Source organism: Diceros bicornis, chromosome 10 (genome assembly GCF_020826845.1).
Source record: "Diceros bicornis minor isolate mBicDic1 chromosome 10, mDicBic1.mat.cur, whole genome shotgun sequence".
NCBI lineage: Eukaryota > Metazoa > Chordata > Mammalia > Perissodactyla > Rhinocerotidae > Diceros > Diceros bicornis.
In genome coordinates this window covers 14,416,100-14,435,545 of record NC_080749.1, presented here as the reverse complement: position 1 = coordinate 14,435,545, position 19,446 = coordinate 14,416,100, and positions in this window count along the sequence as shown.

Below are 19,446 nucleotides of genomic sequence, written 5' to 3'. Positions count from 1 at the left end.
TTAAGAGTTGAGAGAATTTGCTGACATGCTAAGATGAAAGGAGTTCTTTAGGCAAATTAAACATAATCTCAGGCAGAAGTATAGAAATGCAAGAAGAAATGAGCAGTATAAAAGGTAAATACATGTACAAATTAAATGAATATTTGTAATATATAACAACAACTACAAAAGTATGTCTTTGGGGTTTAACAGTACGTAGAATAGCATGAAAATTGTAGCATAAAAGTAGAAATGAGAGTAAATGAAGTTAAAGAATTCTAAGGTTGTTGCATTATTTGGGAAACAGTAAAAGTATCCACTTATAGTAGACCCTAATATATCAAGGAGATACAGTGTAATCTCTAGGGCAGTGTTTCTTAAAGTGTGATTCCTAAACTAGCAGGCTCAACAGCACCTAGAAATTTGTTAGAAATGTAATTTCTTGGATTCCCCCCTAGACTTGCTAAAGCAGAAGTCTGAGGTGAAGCCCAGAAACCAGTATGCATGCTGAAGTTTGAGAACCACTGCTTTAGAATACCACTGAAAGAATAATAAAAGAATTTATAACTAACAAGCTAATACTAACATAGGGGGAGAATGGAATAATAGAAAGACTTGCTTAGTCCAAAAGGAGACAAGAAAGGGAAAATAAAGAATGAATGAAGAAATGGGGCAACTGGAAAACAAATGATCAGATGGAGGATTTTAAAACCAAATATATCAGTAATTATTTTAAATATAAATGCACTAATACTCCGGTTAAAAGAAAAAGATTGTCAAAATGGATAAAAATGCAAAATTCAACTAAATGCTACTTATAAAAAACACATCTTAAATATAGGGACATAGAGAGATTGAAAGCAAAATGATAGAACGAGACAAACAAGCAAACACTAAGCAAAATAGGTGTTGCAGCTACACAAACAAAGCAGACTTTAGGAGAAGAAGCAATTCTGGAGATAAACAGGGACATTTCAAAATGTTAAACGGGTAAACCTATGAAGAAGATATAGCTACTATAAATTTAAAATAGGCTCAAAATAAATAAAGAAAAAAATGACAGAATTCAAGAAAAAATAGAAAATTCTACTAACTTTGAGATTTTAACATAGCTCTCTCAGTAACTGACAAAGTAAATAGATAAATTATCAGTAGAATTACCGAAAATTTAACAACACAGTTAACAAACTGCCTAATTGACATTTATAGAACACTGTGACCTATACCTGCAGAATACACTTTCTTTTCAAGTGCTTTAAAATAATTACCAGAATAGACCATAAACTGAGCAGTAAAGCAAGTTTCAACAAGTTTCAAAGGATTAATATCATATACAGAATAGATTCTCTGACCATGGTAAAGTTTAACAGTAAGTAAATTAAATCCGTGACTCAAAGAAGAAATCAAAATAAAAATTAGAGAATATTTTGAAGTGAATGATAGTGAAGATAAATTATATCAAAACTTGTGGGATATAGCTAATGCTATGCTTAAAGAGAAATGTGTATCCTCAAAATGTATGTATTAAAGAGTAAGAAAGGGTTAAAATCTATTATTTTAACATCCATCTTAAGGAGTTAGAAAAACCAAAAGAGTAGAAAGAAGGCAATGATAAAAATAATATATGAAATTAATGAAACAAGTATATTATAGAAAAAAATCAATAATACTGGAAGTTGTTTCTTTGAATTGACTGAAAGAATTGATAAAGCTCCAAAAGAGTGATCAAAAAGAAAAAAAGAGAGCATTCAGTACCAATATGAAGATGGTATCAATATGAAGAAATAAAGAAGAAATCACTACAGATCTTAGAGACGCTAAAAAGTAATAAGATCTAATGAAGAATGTTATGTTAATAAATTTGAAAATTTAGGTGGATAAGTTTCTTGAAAAACACAACTTGCCGATACTGACTGCAAAAAGACCCCCAGAAAATCTAAATACTCTTGTGTGTTCTAATGGATACATATTAACAACAGTTAAAGACTACGTCAAATAACTTTAATATCTGGATTACCTATGGGTCTGCTACTATTGTCTATTTCTTTCTCTTGTTTTCCTCCTGGCAAATAGAAACCTCTCCACAAAGAAAACACCAAGCCCAGAGAGCCTCATCGCTGAATTCTTCCAAGCATTTAAAGATGAGATAACATCTGTCATTCACAAACTCTCCCAGAGATTAGAAAAAGAGACAACAATTTCCAACTTGTTTTCTGAAGTCAGCCTAATCCTGAAGTGATTCCCTACCAAAGTGCATAACAAGAAAGGAAAACTAGAGGCCAGTCTTTCTCATTAACATAGACCAAAAAGACCTAAACAAATGTGAATCTAGTCATATACAACTAAGAGAATATATCATGACCAAAGGGGGCTTATGCCAGGAATGCAAGGTTAGCTTAACACTAGAGAATCAATCTGTATAATAAATTTGCCAAATTAACAGAATAAAGGAGGAAATATATCACATGATCATCTTTAGAGAGGCAGAAAAAGTTCTTCGCAAAATTGAACCTCCATTCATTACTAAAACTCTCAGCCAAGTAAGATTTGAAAGGATCCTAATTTGGTAAAGGGTATATATTTAATGCTGAAATATTGCAAGCTTTCCCCCTGATACTGGAAATGAGACAAGTATGCTCATTATTACCATTTAGACACATCATAATTATGTATTTAAAATATCTGAAAGAATATATAGACAAATGATTAGAATTAAGTGCTTAATTCAGCAAAGACACTGGATACAAGAACAATATAAAAAATAATTGTGTTTCTATATATTACTCACAAATAACACAAAAATAAAGTTTTAAAAATGATAAACTTTATAATGGATTAAAATTGCCAAATACCTAGGACTATACCTACAGAAACAGCAAGACCTCCACACTTCAAATTACAAAACAGTTTTGAGAGAAACTAAAGAAGATCTAAATAAATGGAAGGATATACAGTGTTTGTGGATCAGAAGACTTAATTTTGTAAAGATGTCCACTTTCAGTTTCTTCACTTGTAAAGTTCAGATAATAAGACCTAGTTAGGGTTAATGAAATGACATAGATAAAGCTCCTAGCTCAGGGCCTGACCTGAACCAGAGGGCCCAGAGGTGTTAGTTCCTTTCCCCTCACTTTGTACGCACTGCCTGACCTAGTTAGACAAGAAACTACTCTAACTGCCCACATACATAGGTGAGGCATTCTTTATGAAAGGATTTATCCTGTAATGGGGCCAGCAGCCATCTATACGATAGGGATGCAGCCAATAGCTATTCAACAGAGTAAAGATACCTAACTGGACTGGGGAGCAAACCTATAACCTTGGGCTGCAGGCTCTGTGAACAGCACGTATGCCTCAAGTGTTGGGGATCTTTTCTAGTTCCAGCTCTCTTCAAGGGAGCACACGGCCTCTCTGATGCAGGCCGCCTGTCACTTTTCTTCACTCCATCTCTTGGAGTAGGGGATGAGGCAATGGTGCGGAGGGTCCTCCACGTATTTGGCTGAATCCCAATGTGCAGGATTAGATTTTGCCTCCCTGGACTCTCCCGGCAATGCCTGTTGGATCAAGTGTCCTCAACTTTCTGTCCTAAACCGCTGGAGGGTGAACGTCAGGCAGCTGTGAAACATCTGCCACTGCATTCCACCTTCATTAGAGAGGTGGACAAAGTGATATATGTGTGAATTTTTTCCGATAGTGTGTGTGTTTGTGTGCACTTGTATAAAATTTCATTTTTAAGGCCCTTCTTGGAGTCTCGGGGATGAAAGGCAGCACGGAGTTGACGCTATCATTATTACAGTGAGGCCCTCATATTGTTTTGGCAGAGATAATGTTTCCCAGGCATAGAACATTTTTCATTTAAAGAGGCAGCCTAGAGCACATTCCAACTTGAAAGATTTTCCTTTCTGATGGTGGTTTCCTTCTCCAAATCCTTGGGAAAATGTTGCCACATTTTTTACCCAAATGATTGACTTCCTGGAAAAAAACCATATAGAGCTCTTGTAAAGATTTAATTTTTATGAGTTCTCTAATTCTTTCCGGAAAAACAGATCACTATTCAAAGCAGCTCTCTGGGGTGTAGAGCCCCAGGGGGAAGGCTGAGGCCAGGACCAAGAGTGCTGGACCCCCGTTTGGTGGTGGTGTTGGTGGTGTACTGCAGGCTGGGGAGCTCAGGGCCAGAGGGAAGAATGTCTCAAACTAGGTTTGAATTTGGGCTCCCTCTCTTCTTAGTTGTGTGTCCTCGGGCATTTAATCTCATCCCTGAGAGCAGGACCGCAATCCGTGCTCTACAGGATTCAATAAAATGGTGCACATCAGTGATTCTCAGCTGGGACCATTTTGTCCCCCCAGGGGACATTCGGAAATATTTGGAGACATTCTTGGTTGTCACAGCTAAGGTGCAGGGGGTGAGGAGAGTGTGTGCTACTGGCATTAGTGGATAGAGGCCAGGGGTGCTGCTAAGCCCCCTACAGTGCACAGGATAGATAGCCCCCCACAACACAGAATTAATAGGCCCCGAATGCCGATAGCGCCGAGGTTGGGAAACCCTGGTGTGCCTGACTTGGGGCAGAGCTGTCACTTAGCGGATCTTCCCTCCCTCTCCCCTTTCCTTTGGTCTCTAATTTCTTTCCCAAGCATTCTCCCTGCTGAGGACCTCCTTGGAGCTTTAGATGTTTCTTCCATTAGTTCATTCTCCCCTTCTCCGCAGTGGTTATTTTAGATATCTTCTCTCCCACCAGCTCTTTCCTCTCTCTCTTAGCAGATGACAAACTTACAGAGAAAATAGACATTTGATGAGAATTCACTCAACTTTCTGCTCCCAAACCCACTGCCCTACCTTAGCTGTACCTCTGAGTCAGACACTTCTATTTCTAACCTAAAGCAACCCCTTTCTCCTTTGCCATTGGAGTCCTGATTTTCTTTTTGGTGCTGGGTGGAGATGTCTTGATCTCAGAGAAGTGGGCCCAGCCTTCTTCTAAGGATGACTCTTTAAGTTCCAATTTTTGGTAATGTGATGTGTCAAAAAGTCTTCTAGAGGGCTTCTGGAAAAACAATTTTTTTTTTTTCATTTAAGAGGGAGGTATATGAGGAGAAACTCTCTGCCCTACACCAACTTATGCTTCCTGACTATGAATTGGCCATGTAGGGATGTGATGCTTAGAGCTGCTGCAGCCGTCTTGCAGCCATGAGGCAAAGGTGAAGAAATTCACAGGATTGTTAATTCTGAGCCCCACCAGTGTTCAGCTGCTTAACTAATGGTAGTGAAAAGCCACCTCCCGACTTCTAAAATTTAAGTTTAAATCTCAATCCTAGAGGATTTCCTGTTGCTTCACCCTGAAAGAATTTCTAACAGATACAGCATCTTCTTTCACTCTTGTCCCAGTGAAATACCTCCTGGATCCTATCTCCATCTATTTCCTTCAGGATTCTCCTCTATCATTGTTTCCTTCCTCTCGTCTATATTTCTTTAACCTTTTCCTTCATATTGGCTTTTGGTTGTGAATATTAAGACATGCTCAAGACTCTCCCACCTTAAGAAAACAACATCATTCCAAATACTCTCCCTATACTCATCTCCTTCCAGGTACTTCCCTATCTTTCATCTTTGTCATAGTAAGTTCCTGGTTAATTTTGCCTGCACTTGCTACCTTCTTCTCCCCAGCTCTCACCTTTTTCTCAATGTTGGCAATCTGGAATCCTCTGGAACGTGCCAAGGTCACCAAGACTTCCATTTTGCCCTCTCCAGTAAATACTTCTCAAATCTTATCTCATTGTGGCAACACCCTCTCCTTCCATGACTTCCGTAACACTCTGGGGTTTTCTGCCACCTCTCCAGCTGACTCTTGTATTAAGTCTCTTTCTTCTGTCTGTTTCTTAAAGGAGTCTCTGTCAGCTCTCCTCTCTCCTTCTTTGTTCCTACTCTCTGGGAAATCTCAACAACCCAGCAGCTCTTTTTCATCCATATACTACCAAACTTCTGTCTGTAGTCCAGAACTTTCTGCTTTGGGACCCACATATTCATCTCCTCTTGAACAACTCCTCTTGCATATTTCCCAAGAACCTCAGTCTTGACATACCCAAAATTAATTTCAACATCTTCCTTGAAAACCTCCTATCAGTCAATGGTTCCACCTTTTACCCAGCTACCTGGGCCAGATACCTGGGAACCACTGTTGAATTCTTCTTTCCTTACCTTTACTCCAATCTTTCATGTGCTGTGAGTCATATTCTCTAAACATCTCTCTGCTTTCCCTCCTTCCCTATAACCTCTCCCTCAGTTCATTTCCTGCAACTCTCTCCTTCCTTGTCTCCCTATCTCTATCTTGCCCTACTCCAACCCATTCTGCTTTCTAAAATGCTGATCTGATCATGTGTGTCACTCTCCTGCTTAGAACTCTATGTTGGCTCTTATGATATGGTCCAAACTCACTACCGTGACTTATAAGGCTCTGTCTTCTGGTCACTTCTTCTTTTATATTCTCTGGGGGGAGGCAGGGTGCACAGGTCTCAGCCTCAATCCTTCCTAGAACCTTCTACTCCCAACTCCTCTGCCCCACTCCACTTGAGCCTGGATGACTCTGCTTGTCTCTGACAGCTGTCACCTGCCTCTAACAAGTCCTCCTCACTCACCTGTCTGGATTAGGAGCCACTCCCATGTCCCACCTCTCCCTCCCACCTTGGAGAACTGAACCCACTGAATTCAAGCTGTTTCTTTATGTGTCTGTATCCCTGTTAAACTGCAAGCTCCATAAAGGTGGGCCTTGTGTCTGACTTGCTCACCATTTGCAGACACTCACTGAATATTTGTGGAGTGACAAGAATACAGGATGATCGAGCAATTGTGGACATGTCAAGGGTCCTCCATTGTACCACGTAGATACCCTCTCCTTCTGTTGGTGGCAGACCCCCTCCCTCCTTTTCCATGTCTCTCTTGTGTGCGCCACTTTCGACCCATCATCTTCTAAAGTCCACGTGCATTTTCTGCCCACCTTCACATATGTAATCTTCTCAAGTTTCTTTAATCCTTAGGACAATTGTGAGGCAGCATTATTACTTTCATTGTAGAGATAATGTTCAGAGAGATGAAGTAAACTTCCAGAGGTCACACAGCTAAGGGGCAAAGACAGGATTCAAATGCTTTGTCCTTTAAACCCTGTGCTCCTCCCACAACAATAATCTCACATGAATGTTTAATAGAGGAGCTTCATTTACAGTATTGTTTAGCTGTTCATGTGACTTCATAGTATATTGCTAACTAGAGTGTTGAGACGACGGAACTGGTCTTTTCTTAACTAGTATGTTCTCCGGAAATGCTGGATGGTAGGTTAACAGACAATTCTGACTTAGAGCTGGGTACTGTTTCTGGGCGGAGGGCCAGGAAAGAGAAATGTTCTTTAGGGTTGATTCCAGGACTCCACCCTGCATCCTCGCAAGAGGAAAAGCTTGTCTCTAACTTCAAACTCCATTGCTGGCACAAAACAAGAGCATAATAAATGTTAGCTCTTTTCCCTTTGGCACTCAAGAACTTTTACAAAACCTCTCTGAGAACACCCGGAGGGACCTGGTTTCCTGACGTTTGCATGGCCTAGACAGTCAGCTTCAACTTTGTGTTTCTGAAGCTTCTGTCGTGTTTGGGTGCTTCATAAACAGAGTGCTGGGGCTACTAAATCCCTGTCAGTGTCCTGGGGTCCCGGAGAATGACCCTAGCATTTAGATTCTACAAGATGCCCTTGAGAAATTTAATACCACCCTACCTGTCACTGCTGTCTTTCAAGAAAAGTTGATTTTCCACTTAGTATTCATTTGTCCATTTATTTATTTACCAAATATATATATATTTTTGAAAACCAATGGCAGCCTTCGCATGATCCACTGGGAATACAGATCACAAACAATGGCAATGATTAGAAAAATTCTGGAGGTGGAGTGTTAGGAAAGGCTCTGTGGGGGAAGTAATGACCACGCCGAAATCTGGAAGATAAGAAGATGTTATCCAGGTGTGTTGTGGAAAGTGCTGTGGCAGGCGCTGGAAGGGGACGAAGAGAAACCCAAACCTTGGTCTCTGCCTTTCAGAAACTTAAAATTAAATTAAAAGAGCAAGGCAGACTCCTAAGATATGGTTAAGAAACACTGCTGAGCTGTAGCTGTTAAGTGTCCAAATGGATGAAATAGATATCAAATGTTAAAGAATTTCCATAAGGTGAGATCCCTGCCTTTCGGGGGTCTGGGAAACTGGTACAGAGACTTCAGCTCAATGAAGAGGAGAAAGCTCAGGATGAAAGCCTCACACTTAAGGCCACCTCCCGAGGAAGTGAGATCTCCGTCATTGGAGGGATTCAAGCAGGTCCAGGGGGCCACTTGTAGATAAGGTTGGGTGGTCAGGGGAGGTCACAGAATTCATATACAGGAGAGAACGGTGTGTTCTGAACTTCAGTTGTTCAAATACTTCTCTCATGATTTTAGCTGTACTTCAACTCCAACTGTGTTATTTACTCACTGTTTTCACTAAAGAGATACATTTAAAAAGGAAACTAATGCAGATCCACACTTACAATTTAAATTATCTCTAACATTTATTAAGCAAAAGCAGCAAGATGTAAAAGAGCGTGATGGCTCCCATCACTTGTGTAAAAAGATGCATTTATACATATAAATATATATCACGCACATCGCCCGTAAACTATCGCCAGAAAGTATGAACTAAGCTGCTGATGCTGATTGCCTCTGGAGAGGGATGTTGACAGACCAGAGCACATATTACCTATTCAAAAAAGAGAAAAGAATAAGAATCATTTTAAGAATCAGTATCAGTTAAGTGCCCATTTTGTGTATTAGAATGTATGTTATATATCCACAGAAAGACAGCTTGAGTAGTTAAACACCAAGAGGCTGCCTGTCTCTATTTTCCTGTATTTTCTAAAATTTCTCCAGGGAACATACACATGGTGTTTGATTTAAACATTGTGTTAAATGCCACTCCTGGATGATGGAGAATAAAGCAGGCAGGTGTAAGAGGAGGAGGAGGCAGCCAGAGCTACACACAGACTTAGAGAGGAGAGATGGGAAAACCATGACCGTGAGGACGTTTGTGATCCAAGAGAGTCTCGGCCTGATTGGAAAAGGCTGGACCGGGGAAGGATCCTTTGAGCGAAGGACCCACACATGGGGTCAGAGATGGACTTTGATGTCCTACGGTGAGGGGTGGAGGGGTAGGGAATGGCTTCGGCTGGAGAAGGAATCCTGGATGCTGAGAGCAGAGTAGCACCTGTGGAAAGGGTATCGGGAGGCTGGAAGAGGCACACGACAGAGAGGCAAGACTGAGGCAAGATGATGGTGACAGGGTGACAGGCGGGTGTCAGGACCCCTGAGTGGCACAGCTTTAGGAGGGACCTTTTAGATTGCAGTTATACACACAACCTCAATAGCTGGATACGGCAGCGCTGGTTGGGACTCAGGAGGGTGCTAGGTGGGGTGAGGGAAGGCTTGGTGGGACCCAGAAGTGACAGTTGAGAAAGGGCAGGGAGGAGGCAGGGGCTTAGGAAGGGCCGTGCATTGGGGTGAGCTGGGGCCTAGATGATGGTGAGGGACATGTCGCCAGTCTGGGAAAATCTGGCTGGGGTAAGCTTGTGTCCCAACTGTAGAGGTTGCATGGGCTGTCTTCCTGATGTAGAACATGTGACTGCAGGTCAGCACCCAGCAAATGAAGTCACTATGTTATCTGTGCATCACTTAATCATCCCCATTCCAGTGGCGGTGGGCATGCCACACTTTAGGGAAGGCTTGCTGGGGTGCAGGATGGACTAGTTAGCTTCAGAGGTCATAGAACACCAGTAGGTGTGTGATTCTAGGCAACTAAGAAAAGTGCTAACTAACTGGAGTAGTTGAGGTGGATGGAGGGCCTGTGGTTTCTGGAGAGAGAGATGACGAAAGTGAGAGAGATCTATGGAAGTAGGGAACTGTCTAAAAATTGATTTATTGGATAAATGCATGATGCCCTGATATGAAGGGTTGTGGGCAGCAAAGATAAAGAGAACATCGTCATCATTTCCCTTTTTCTCATGGTTAATGGAAAGAGGTCCCACGTAAGTGGAATTAAATAAAATCAACTTGGCCTTCCACCTCCACCCAGACTATTGAAAATTCCAGTTAATATAAGGCATCTCTCTTGGATAGCCTTATCGGTCTACTTGGAAATGCCGTTAAGGCCTCTTAGAAACCTTAAATTTGAGGTTCTAAAAACATTCTTTTCCATAGTTCTGAAAACCTAACACTGTGTTCATCTCTCTGGGATTTCGTCAGAGATGGATGTTTCATTCTCCTTTCAAGGGAGGCAACAAGAAGACACACTTTCCTTTTTCCTGATTTCCCTTAGAAGAAAATGACATTTGCCTATACAGTTCTATTTTTTTCCTTTTGGCTTTTAATTATAAAAAGCTTCTAGCAGCTGATTTATTATATAGGGAACAAATTGTGTCTTTGAGACCCCCTGCACTGTAATTACTTGAGTTAGCACTGCAGATATCTATGCAGGGGCCAGCAGTCAATTCTGACTCAGAATAGATAATACACGGACTGCTAGTAAGTTTAATGTAGATTAATGTGAGTTGCTTCCCTTTGCACGTATGTATGCAGGTACCAATAATTAAGATTAATTTCCACTAGATAGAGTGGCCTTCATTGTGCACAGTGCCAGAAAATGCTTCTTTAATAGCTGTTAATTGGATATATTTGCTTTGATGGTGAAATCCTGATTAGTCTTGTTACCCTGAAAACTCCCCTGCTTGCTCCCCCCACCCCCGCCCACTCTTTAGGAGAAAAAGAGATTGACAACAGCAGAGTCAGAGCTGTGGAGGTGATGAACTCTTTTGCATCCTCCTATCCAAACCCATCCTACACGCTCCGTTTTTGAGTGACTCAATCCTAGCTGCTTCTGCTTCCTGAGTGCCTAGTACGTGCTAGATGCTTTATTTCCACGTTCATTCGTAATGACAGCACTGGGAGGTGGAAATGACCCCCCTGGTTATACCGATGAGGAACTTGATGTTCAGCCAGGTTCAGGCATCTGCCCAGATCACAAGTTAGGAAGTGAGAGAATGGGGATTCCAGTCTGGCCACTTTCTGAGTCAATACAGAAGGATTTCAAAAATTGCCAAGATGGGCCATTATCTTATTGGCACTATTGTTCTTTCCCGTGTTCCTGTTTCTCTGACAGTCTTAGAGCCTGAACAGAAGTGCCATCTCCCCAACCTTCTCTGTGTCTGTCTTCACTGTTATTTCCCTCCTCCCTGTACCGAATGGTTCAAGGCCAAATAGAGAGAAAATGGAAACTCTCAAATCTCTGGATGCTTCCGGTCAGAAGCATCAGGTAAAAGCCCTTTTATTTCTCAAACAGGTCCACAGGCTGGTTTATGTAAGGCAAAGTTGTGAAGTGGGAACAGTTCTGGAGAGATACTTTACTTCTCCCTGGTAGTGACCTCTCTCCATTCCCATTCTACAACCAGAGCCTCATTCCTTATGTTTCCATGTTTCACATAGCGTAGGTACTCTTACAAAAAGCAAAAATTCATGAAAACGGTAACCCATAACCAGCTTCTATTGGCTAACTCCCGTGGTGAAGGGTGTGGTTGGTGGAGGGAACCACATGAGGAGGAGAGAAGGCTCCAAGATGACCTTTGCCCCTCTCCATTTTGCTCCAGGTTGGTGGAGTCTCTAGAAGACCCGAGGTGTGATTTGGGGTGCCCGGAGAGAAGTATGATTTGGGGTGCCCAGCTTGCTGCTCTTGTGTGGCTCTGTGGAAGGACTTTGCTGCCTGGGAGAGCTGAGAGTTGGAATCTTGCCTCTGCCACGGATGAGCTGTATGACCGTGGTCAGCTTACTTAACCACTCTGAGCCTCAGCCTCCTTTCTTCCAATACCACCTGATTCCCACTTTTTTGTTTTGTTTTGTTTTTTTTCAGAGATGAAATGAGATAATCTATGTTAAGTATTGTATTTAATGCAGGGTTTGGCACATTCAATGAGTATCACTTCCCTTTTTATTTCTAGGGACTGTGGCCCTCCTGATGAGTTTAAGGAGAAGCAACAACCTTCAGGAAATTTTTCCTGGGGGAGCTGAGTATACACTGACACCACTGGGCAGAAAAAAATTCTCCCTATGTTTCTTTTGGGGGAAATCATTCAAATCCTTCCTCATCTGTAAAATTAGAGACTTGGGCTCAGTTGGTGGAATGCCGCTGGCATTTTGAATGGGCAATTTGTCATTGCGTGGGACTGTCTCACAGCTTAGAGCACATTTAGCATAACCTGCCCTGCCCACTAATTGCCCACTGCACCCTCAGTTCTTGCAACAACTCAGTGTCACATTTCTGGGTGCCCCCAGGGAGATACTGTGCTCCCCCATACTGAGCCCCTAGGCTGACTGGGCTCCCCAGTTCTGATATTCCTCGTTGGTTCCCTACAGCCCTTTCTCCAAAGTGTGAAGGCACCATGAGTCAGGCTGCCTTCCTGGAAACAGCCTCTGATGGTCTGAGACTGTCTATGATGGAGGCCCTGCTGTGGAGCAAACAGTCCCTTGCTGGTCTGGCCACCCACCTTCCTTCCTCACCAGGTGGCAGATATCAGCCTGGCTCCCAAATCCTCGCCTGGCACATGCTGGCCAAGGAAACTTATGGTTGAGAAGAGGTGAGATGCTCTGAGCTCTACTCAACACTCTGTCCCATGTGGCTCTGAGTTGAAAGGGGCCAGTTAAGTCATGTGTCCCTTCTGCACAGAGTCTTATAGGCCAGCTGGCCCCTGTGATCAGGAGGTAAAAGTGAAATTAGAAAAAATGTTATTGATGTTTAGATAGCAGGACATGGTTTGGGGGGAAGTCAAGCAGATGTATTTAATAGCTATAAGAGTTTCTAACTGAGCCTAGATTTTGCTTTCAGAACTCTGTGTAAATCCCATTACAGTTGTAAGGTGAATACATTAAACTATACTTTTTCTGATAGAAGTATAGCTGAGTGTTTGGTCGCTCTGACTGTGGAGCCCGGCTTGTGTTTGAATCCTATTTCTGTCAGTTATTAGAGGTATGATATTATGTGAATTACTAGATCTCTCACAGCCTCAGTTTCTCATCTGAAAATGGGGAAAATAAAACCTATTTTGTAGAGGGCTGCTGTGAGAATTAAATGAAATAATGTCACAAAGCAACCAATACAATGCCCGGCATAATGTAGGTTTGCATTTAACAGTGCCGTTATTAGGAAGCAGAATATTTTACAAAAAGGCAAAAATCTTAAGTACACAGAATAGGCTTAAATTAGAGCAAGAGGGGCTAAAGTTATCTCTGAAAAAAAATCTTGACCATATGTATTGTTTTACCTTAGGACAAAGTGTAAGTGAATGCCTGGAATTCCTAGAAATCTTCAGGAATGCATGACTTATTCCATCAGAAATAGTGCTGCTAGGGCTTAACCCAATAGAGGGAGATAGGCTGGGTTAGTGGTTTTCAAACCTCAGACTGTATACGATGGCTTGTCCTCACCTGCCTGCACATCTGATGGGTGCCGGCATGTGCCAGGCAGGAGTGCTTGGGTCTTGGCTGGCCTCTAATTGAGTGTGGCCCTAGCGCCCCCTGGTCAAGGATGCACTCATACAATTTTACCTGAGTGGATGTGCACAGACCTGACTTTTTAAAAGAACCAGTGCAGAGGTCAATTTTCCTAATAAGGCCACACTTAAAAGAAGGAGCTTGTATAGGCCCAAGCTTCGCAGGAGACATTTGGGACATGACACATTAGCAGGGAGTGGAACTTGGAAGAGTGGGACCTAAGTGGGGCCCACAAGATTAACCTCAGTGTGACATGAGTAATCACAGAGCTGGGCAACCTGGCAGAACAAAGGACTGGGGGGCTACTCTGGTTTCAATGGCTCAGACAGACCATCAGAGCTCAGTGTGGCTTTTGTAGGAATGCTCAGTACAGAATGGTTGAATTTAATTCTGTGGTTTTGTAGTGTGTGAATGGTGGGAACAGATGAGAGACAATGACATGCCCTGAGGCCCATGGATGTTGGCCTGTCCCCCTGGGGCCAATGATGTTGTCGGGGATCATTGGTGAAGGTGAGCAACAGCTGCTTCAACTGCTACTGAGGCTGGCATTGCTGTTAGGGCTGGAGTTGACTGTATCCCATTATTAAGGGCATTGGTCAGACCCAAGGTATATGCTGGCATTCTTGCCTTGACTAGGATAGTTGAGATGGAAAGATGGATGGCTAGAAGGACAGGTAGATGGAGGAAAAGTGGATAGGAGGAACAAAGAAGAAGGAAGAATTGGGTGGATGAAACCTGAAGTTTCAAATAGAATTGGAGTGCTCTGTGCAGTTCTGGGTTTCATGCTCAAGAATGAAACTGCAGAGACAGAGAAAACCCAGAGAGGACACGGACCAAGCAGGATTCATAAAAGAAAAATTAAAAAAGAAACAAACCTTTCACTACATTAGGTATCATCTGGGATGTGCTCAGAGCTAACATCGAAAGATATGCATCAAGCCACCTCGGGAACAATCACAAACCTCTTGGATTTTAGTCCAGTAATCAAAGTGCTTCAAGAAGGTAGTTTTAACACAAATTAAAAGCAACATTTCTTTTCATTCTATTAAATTATTATACGGAACATGAGGTGGTTATGGGTTGGAATATTACTGGGACTAATGGATGAGATTTACATGGAGGCAGGTTTAGCAGGAAATTTATCATTAAAAGACTGTCCAGCAATGAGGCAGACTTTCTTGTGACATCTTGAGCTCCTGGTCATTGAAAATGAATTGTCCAGTAGGTGATGAAAGTGGTTTTTGCCCTGGGTCAATGGTTGGACCAAAGACCTCTCAATTCTCATTTTAATTCCTAGGTTTTATGTTTCTAGAATCAAGAAGGACTTAGATAAATTCTTATGTGGCAGATCCCATTACAAGTTCTCACTGGAGACTAAAATATAGTATAATACAAATTTATGGAGTAATGTCGAGGAGAAAGGAAGGGAAGAAGAAAGGGATAAAAGGATGCTAACATGTATTGTGTTAGGACTGTGCTGAAATTTATATTGTCTCATTGAATCTTCACAATTACCACGTGAGGTGGCTGTGATGAGTGCCACTCTCACAGATGAGGAAACAGATGCTCAGAGAGGTTAAGTGACTTATCTGAAGTGACAGTTAATTAGCAGCACAGATGGGTTTTTTGCTTAGTCTTCCTGAAGCCTAAATCCAAGCCCTCTCTGCCATCCCATATGCCTCCTAAAAGTGTCCTTGCCTGGAAATTCCCCAGGTGCTGCTGTCCAGCATGGCTCTGGCCATGGGGCCTCGGGTCTGAAGTGGTGAGACCTGCCTTGCTTTCTGCTATCTTAAGGAATGCTCACCTCGGGGCAGGGGGCATAGTGGTTAGTGAACTGGAATTTCACCACAGTTGAGCAGTTGGAGGTTTTCCTCCATTGCTCAACTGCAAAATAGGTACAACTTTCTCCAATTGTCCCCTCAACAAATATATCACAAAAAACATCATAATTGAGACAACTCTAGTACTTATAACTTTTTGGTACAGTGATTTGATTTGGAAGTCAAGAAACAAGATTCTTTTCCCAGGGCCAGCTTTTAGTCTTTCTGAGACTCAGTTATTTTACTTTAAAAGGAAAGGAAAGAGGAAAAGCTACATCATCTCTCAAGTCTTTCAAATCATATATATTTATTGTATAATATATAATAATTATATAAAAATTAGATATATGTGTCTATATCTGTATATATGTATTTATACTCCTATTAATATTTAACTCAACATCTACTTATCTACACTGATATCAGCTACAGTGATATAATTATCCAATAATCCAAATACAGAAAATAGTTTAATATCAATTATTTGGCTTTGGAGTTCATTGTTTAGTGATCCCGCTACAAGTTTATTTAAAATAATAACAAAATAAAATTTTGTTTCCTTATAGCACCCCGATTGGTTGGTGCAGTTCCAGGAGGATTGAAGAGATTCACTTGGGTTGAAACAAAATCATCCGCAAAGTAATGGCCACCAACCAAGAGCTGACCACAGTCATGTGGCTCCGGGTCTGGGAACTGATGCTCACACTCGCTGCTAGAGTGATCTTAGGCATGTTATTTCAGTTCTCTGAGCTTTAGTTTTCTCACTGGAAAATGAAGAGAATAGTGCCTATCCTGTAGGATTGTTGAGGACGAGACGTGCGCACACACGGTGCCTGGCACAGGTTGGCGCTCCACAAGGGGTAGCCGTATTGTCAAGCAGGTCCTCATGTTCATCCACACCAGCCCTCAAGCCACGGTCGCTGGCTCTTCTCTTTGGCTGGCGTGCTTCATGGCAGAACAGAAAGGCATTTGCCAATTATTTGGGTAGGAGGCAAATCATCTTGACTGTAGAAATAAAATCTCGGAAATGCAAGCCATTGCCATTAGCTTTTAGCCATGCCCTGGAGGTTTCAGGGGCTCCCCCCCACCCCCTGCCTCTGTAAATTAGCCCCCGTCACCAGCCTCACCCTCCTCCTGCTGTGGCAGGGGCTGTTCCTGGAGCGCCCACAGGCCAGCGCTCCAGCCAGGAGGGGGTTAAAACCAACATTTGCAGATAAAGAGGTAAACATATTTACATTCCTCTCTTCACACTTTATGCATATGTCATGCAGTGAATAGTTTTAGAGGTCTGTTTGTACTATCTCTCCAGAATTTTTACAGTCTGGAGGACACAAAATCTCTATAAAGTGACTTATTGAAATAGAAGCAGATTGGTAAAACCGTTTCCCCTCTTATGAACTGTGAAGAATGATCCTCTAAATGAAATCAGGAAGGAACTGGACAGAGTCTTGTTTAATGGTCTGACAAAATGAATCACAACGATTCCAGACATCCATCACTGCTAAAAGGGAACCACAAATGATCTGTGAACCACTATATATTGATTACCCATGTAGTACAAGTGTCGGGTTTAATGTTCACACACCATAGAGAGGCGGCAGGGACAGATGGTGCCTTAACTCTTCTTTGATAGATTTTAATGGTGAAATATTGATTTCTATCTGGCCAAGGCCTGCTGTTAGGGGCCAAAGTCATTTGTTGGGTATTGCCGGACACCCAGTCGGCCCGGCGTAATCAATCATTTTTGGCAAGGCAGGTGAAAATCTAGAGAGAAGCACCTTGGAACCCTAACTGGAGCGTGATATGTCTGAGTCCAGCCACCTAGAGAAAGAGAGAGAGAGAGGGAGAGGACTCTCGGAGATTGTGCTTGTAAAGAATTATTAATGATAAGACATGTTTACTGAGGAGAGTCGCGGCGAATCAGAGCTGACATGAAATAGTCTGGGAGCCTCGTGGAGAAAATGAGCCTCTTGCTAAGAGGGACTATATTTTATTTAAACATCCTTCTAAGGCTGAGAACTCAGGTAATCTGTTGTGTTACAAGCCACTGGCTGTTCTTGCCATCCAGAGAGATAACACTGAGGCGCTAATAGGAACACATCAATCACAATCAGGCTGCAATTCCAGTGGTGTCTTGTCCTCCCAGCTCCTCTTTAAGCTCCTTAATAATGGTGATAACATAGTTCGGGGGCTTCGGAGAGGGGCTCTCCCCTCTGAGGGTCATATTCATAAAGTGAATAGCTTGCCAAGTCAGCACCCAGGGAAACGGATCTGTGCCGGGACTTCCGTGCAGAGAGAGAGGAGGAGCGTGGATGGCTGGAGAGGGCTGAACCCAACAGGAGAATTTTCTGTCATCTTTAGCCCCTCTGGTTCTGTGATGTCACTCCTACCTCCTTCCTAAGGAAGAGGTGTGAGTGTGTGTGTTATGTGTAATTATCAAGTAACAAGATGCATTTTCTTGGGCAGCTTATAAAATGGTCTTGAAGGCAATTCCCAGATGGAGCTTTCCACGTGTGTTGAGTGATGGAAACCTTGTGGGAACAGGTGTATGGCTTCCTAAGAAGACTCTGGGTGGGGGGGCATGTGAGGCAGGTGGGGGCAGGGCAGGAGGGATCCTCTCAGCCTTGGCAGCTCTGTGTCAGTCTCTAACCTGTCACCCGAGAGGGCAGGCATCTGTTTGCTGGTTTGAGTCCCCCATTGATTATGAGCTGCATGAGGGTGGCAATCGTGTCTAACTAATTGTTGCGTCCTCAGTACCAGCACACGGTCTTGAGACTCACAAGATGCCCAATATGTGAATGTGGCTGAATACATACGGGCAGGTGTTTGTGTTGAAAAGAAGTCAGTCATACTTCTATGCACCTTTTGAGTGTCCACATGAATGTGTGTGTGTGTAAATATACACATGCATGAACGAATGCACTGACCTTATAAAGACACGTAACACATTTTATATTTGTTTGTGTGATTTACTTTTTACAAGGCAGCACAGCATAGCAGATGACAGCCTGGACTCCAGAGCCAGACGGCTTGGATTCACATCCTGGCTCCACCACTTACTAGAGATGACTTTGGACAAGTTGCTTCAATTCCCTGTGCCTCAGTTACCTCATCTGTAAGATGGGGATAATAGTACCTATGTTTGGAGGATTAAATAAGATAGTAGACATGAAGCATCTATAATAGTACCTTGTATACAGTAGCATAAATGTTTTATGTTATATATTTATGTTTAAATTATATATTTAGCTATGACATTACATTCAAAATCTTTATATATATATACATATTATAAATGAATATGTATATATGCATAACAACACATAAGCCTTTAGATGGTTGATATTAGGTATCCCAAGCAACATTTGCCTCATTCTCAGGGAGACAGCAAGCCTAAACTGTGAGTGGTAAGTTTATTTTGGTGGTGGTTTGGTGGGGTGGCAGTGTTTTGATTCACTGTAAATTCAGATATTCAAACTATTTCATACTGGGGCTTTAATGGGTCTGTATTTGCCTGAGTGTGTTATCTCCCAAAACCTATTTGCAGGGGTGTGTGTGTGTCTCTAGTTGAACAAGTGTATATATTGATGCACATATACAAAGGTTCTGCAAAGCAAGACGAGCCCAGCTTCGTGGACTGCCCCAGCTGTGCAGCCTGCCCCCAGATGTGAGCGCAGGCGGCAGATTCCGTTTAGATTATCTTGCTTACCTAATGATTTTTGCTTCACTGCCTTGCTCGATTGTGTTCACCAGGACTGCAGGCTATTAAAATGTCAAGGCACATTGAATTGTTGTTATCCAGAAGAGAGACCTTTCTACTCAACCTGTGTTCTGGGGGTTGCATAAACTCGGTGAAGGCGATTGGAGAAAGGCTTTATGGCTTTTTTACATAGATGGGGGTGAGCAGGGAGGTGGGGAGAGGGCACTGGGAGGGGGAGGAGGGGTGGGACGGGAGTGAGGGTTTATGGCAGCTGGAGTGTGCTAATTAAAATACCATCTCCTCAAACAGGTCTTGGCTGCTCCTCGCCTTTGTATTTACGAGTAACCGCAATAGGGTCTT